The sequence below is a fragment of the Dipodomys merriami genome, unplaced genomic scaffold (genome assembly GCF_024711535.1).
Source record: "Dipodomys merriami isolate MVZ:Mamm:240054 unplaced genomic scaffold, mDipMer1.0.p SCAF_726, whole genome shotgun sequence".
In the NCBI taxonomy this organism is placed as follows: Eukaryota; Metazoa; Chordata; class Mammalia; order Rodentia; family Heteromyidae; genus Dipodomys; species Dipodomys merriami.
In genome coordinates this window covers 313194-316874 of record NW_027206320.1, presented here as the reverse complement: position 1 = coordinate 316874, position 3681 = coordinate 313194, and the positions used below count along the sequence as shown (strand labels likewise).

At 45.3% G+C, this 3681-nt stretch overlaps 1 pseudogene; it reads right to left on the bottom strand.

Annotated features, from left to right (window-relative positions):
• Positions 1-295: 295 nt before the first annotated feature.
• On the bottom strand, positions 296-1844 carry LOC138818273 (protein enabled homolog; annotated as a pseudogene).
• Between the last annotated feature and the right edge of the window lie 1837 nt (positions 1845-3681).

Below are 3681 nucleotides of genomic sequence, written 5' to 3'. Positions count from 1 at the left end.
CAATGCATGGCGATCTTGCCTGATGGGTTTATATTTTCTGCATAAATGTTATGGAAACTCATACATAACTCTCTTTTCATCCTGCAGTAAAGGTCAAAGCAGCAGGAAATGGAGATGATAACAGATGATCGCCAGAGTCACAACTTAAGAAGGTTTCAGAGGATGGGGATTTTCCCTTGACTCCTTTTCCACTTTCTTCTTATAGCTTGTAACTGTAGGGTTGATGTTGACAGTTGTTTGTGGGAATTTTTGTTTTTCTCCATATCCAAGTCTTATCTCTGCTTAGTTTGCTTCTCTATGCAGTATTTGACTTGCTCAACTCCTGCCTGATTGCATCAACGAACTCCTCTTTCAGCTTGGTTAGTTCTTTTCTGATCTCATCTAAAATATCCTGCTTCAGTCTGTCACAGTCAAGGCTTTCTGTCTGGACCCCGTCGGCACTGGGCTGGGACAAGGGTGTGGACTTATAATGGCTCATAGGACCTGTAGTCAAAAACAATCTGATTTTTCCTTGGAGAATCTCATCTGGAGATGACGGGTGACTTGCTGCCATTCATTGTATTTGTTCTTTCCCAAGGTTTCCTGGTTGGTTCAGGTGTACTTGTTGATGAGACCTTAGAAGTTACAGGTTCTGATTCTTCATTTTTTGCTTCTATTATTGATCCCTTTTCGGCCATTCTCCTTCTGGCCATCAGGGGACTCATTTCCTCCATTAAGCTGCTACCTGCCAAGAGAACGGGTCCATTTCCACCACCCATGTCTGTTTTAGCTGACACGGAGTTCACATCTGTGAACATCGGGCAAAGAGACATCTTCCACCCATGACAATTTCCTAAGCTTGGCTCCAGCAATTGCAGCTGCAAGTCCAGTTAAAGGACGATTGTCTTCTGAAAAGGATCCCAGAAAAAAAAATACGGATGCTGGAAGGGAGGGGCAGGAGGTGGTACAGGAGAGGGGCTTGATTAGGAAGAGGGGGTGGGGGAAGAGGGCCAGAGGCTAGCAGTGGGGGTTAAGGAGGAGAGAATACAGAGGCCTGGGCTGGACCTGGTGGGAGTGGTGGAGGAGATGGAGATGCAGGTGGTCCCAAGATAACACCCTGCTGGGCTGGAGCCTCCGACAACTGAGAGGCTTCCTGAAAGCCTGGCTCAGAAGCAGAGGGTTCTCCCCGCTCAGAGTTTACAGGGGTCTCCACAAAGGCAGAGGTGGCAGTACTCGGCACTCTGCTCTCTTGATCCCATTCCTCTTGCTCCAGCTGCTCCATCTGCTCCCGCTCCAGCTGCTCCACCTCTCTCTTTCCAACTTCTCTCCAGCCTCTCTCTCTCTACTTTTCTCTCTCTGGTCTTTCCCTCTCCATTTTTTCTCTCTCCAGCTTGTCCCTCTCCAGCTCCTTCTGACATTTCTGTTCTTGCAGTTGTCTTCTTTGGATGTCCAACTCTTCTTCGTATGGGCCATTTTGAATTTGATCAGGCAGTTGTGAATTTTGTCTAGGCAATGTTGGTCCTGCCTCCTGTGAATTCAGCACTTCTAAGACAATGCATGCCTTAGATGCCTATGATGCACATAGCACTTGCGAAGACATTAGCATCCTCTTTGCTGCCATAGTTAAGACTGTACATGTGCTTGGCATCTCACCACTGGTGGAAGGTCTGTGTTGCTTGATTATACTTTAATCCTTTGGGGATGGCACAGTTGATCACCAATTGATGATCCTGGATCTTCCTGCCCAGCACTCTGAATGTGTTGTTGCCTGTATGATGATGGATATGAACTCTGCTGAACCACAGCTGGCATCCACTTTTATTGGCATCATCACAAGCCAATGCAGCAGCTCTTGCCTGACTCATTGAGCCAGCAGGCCTGATGCATGCGGCACGGGAGTGGGCTCCTCTGGGACCGCAGGGTTGGCTCATTCAGTGCTTCTCTGCTATACTGGTGGCCAGCTACTCCATCACCTGCTGTCGCGCCGGCCAGGCCTGGGTTGCAGGGTAGGTGGGCCGCTTTGGCTGCCTGCTGCTGCCGCTGCTGCTGCACAGGCCCCTGAGGACTGCGAGGACCAAGAGGACTGCAGCCGTCCCAGCCGTTGGAGGATAGTGGGGCATGCCAGGAGGCGCTGGTGCGGGGCGTGTGGAACACTCAGGCTCTTCCCTCGCCCCTGCCCTCCCCTACCGCTGTTGCCCTCCCCGTCTCTTCCCCCGTATAAGTAAACTTTTATATCTTACAAAAATAACTTTTACCTGGGGACTGGTGGTTCATGCCTGTAATCCTACTCAAGAGGCTGACATCGAGGATCACGGTTTGAAGCCAACATAGGTAGAAAAGTCTGTGAAATTCTTATCTCCACTACACTACCAAATATACTAGAAGTGTGGCTATGACTCAAGTAGTAAAGTGCTAGCCTTCATCAAATTATCTCAGAGCCCAGGCCACGAGTTCAAGCCCCTGTACTGGTAAAAAAAAAGAAAAGTTTCATTAGTTTATATTATACTAGGATTATGGTGTGTGACACCAGTGCTGGGATTCAGAAACAACTTTTGTAGTAGCTGCCACTTTTGATCTTTTCCCTAGGAGTTTTTAGGATTGTTTTTATCCATGCCTTATATTTACATTCCACTAATGGAATCATTTTTTTGGTTGGAGGCACATTTCAATAATTCAATAACATATCAAAAAGACATTTTTCGTTATTTTAAATAGAGAAGGGAAACATATGCTGAGTCTGAGCCCAGCAGAGAATGAATGATGGTTTGATTGCAGATATGTGGAATGTATTCCAAGATGTGGGAACCTACCAATTTGGGTGCCTCAGTTATCAGGTCTTCCTGAAGCTTCACAATAAACTTCTATGATGTCATAGCCACCTTTGCTATCACAACCGATAGATGTCAGGCACTGATCTCACCCTTAGGTGGACTTAGATACACAGGGAGGAAAAAATAATATTTAGAAGAAATGACGATTGACCACAAGACCACAGTTTGATGAGCTTTCCTGATTGAACTTTGAGATTTCATGAGCAGAACAGGCTCATCTCCACACAAGACTACTAAGCACTGAGGACCAGGCATTATTGTAGGCAACTAGACAGACAGATGTGAATACAGATGTGAATGGCCTGCCTCCATGCACATGTCAAGCTGTTGGAGAAAACCATAAATCAAAATGATAATGTCAATAAATCAGAAGGATGGCCATGCGGGGAGACAGCTTCACTTTGAGGATTGGAGAAAAAGACATGATATAATAGTAGGAGGCATCATCCATGCAATGATTGCTTTTCCAGGCTGGCTCCAATCTCAATCACAGATCTCGTCCTCCTGAGTTGCACACTATAGGTGTCAGGCACCTGCAGTGGGCTCTTTAATATAAATATCTATAACCAATGTGTGTTAAGTTTCTTGGAAGTTTTTTGTGAGAAAGGTTAAAAATTAAACATATCATGCACCCTAAACTTTCTTTTCACTATCTTCTAACTATTTCAATATGAACCGTCTTACTCACTTTTTGGAAAAGTCAAGACTTTTTTTTTTCATTGTTCAAATCCTAGGGAGGGAATAAAAATGACAGCTTCTTTGCCAAAGTACTAGAATGTACTAGTCACTTTAACTGACCAGTTTTGCCAAATAATATGTCTTGCCCTTCATGGATTTTTCATCTTCAATAATGTTAGATGAATAAAACTAT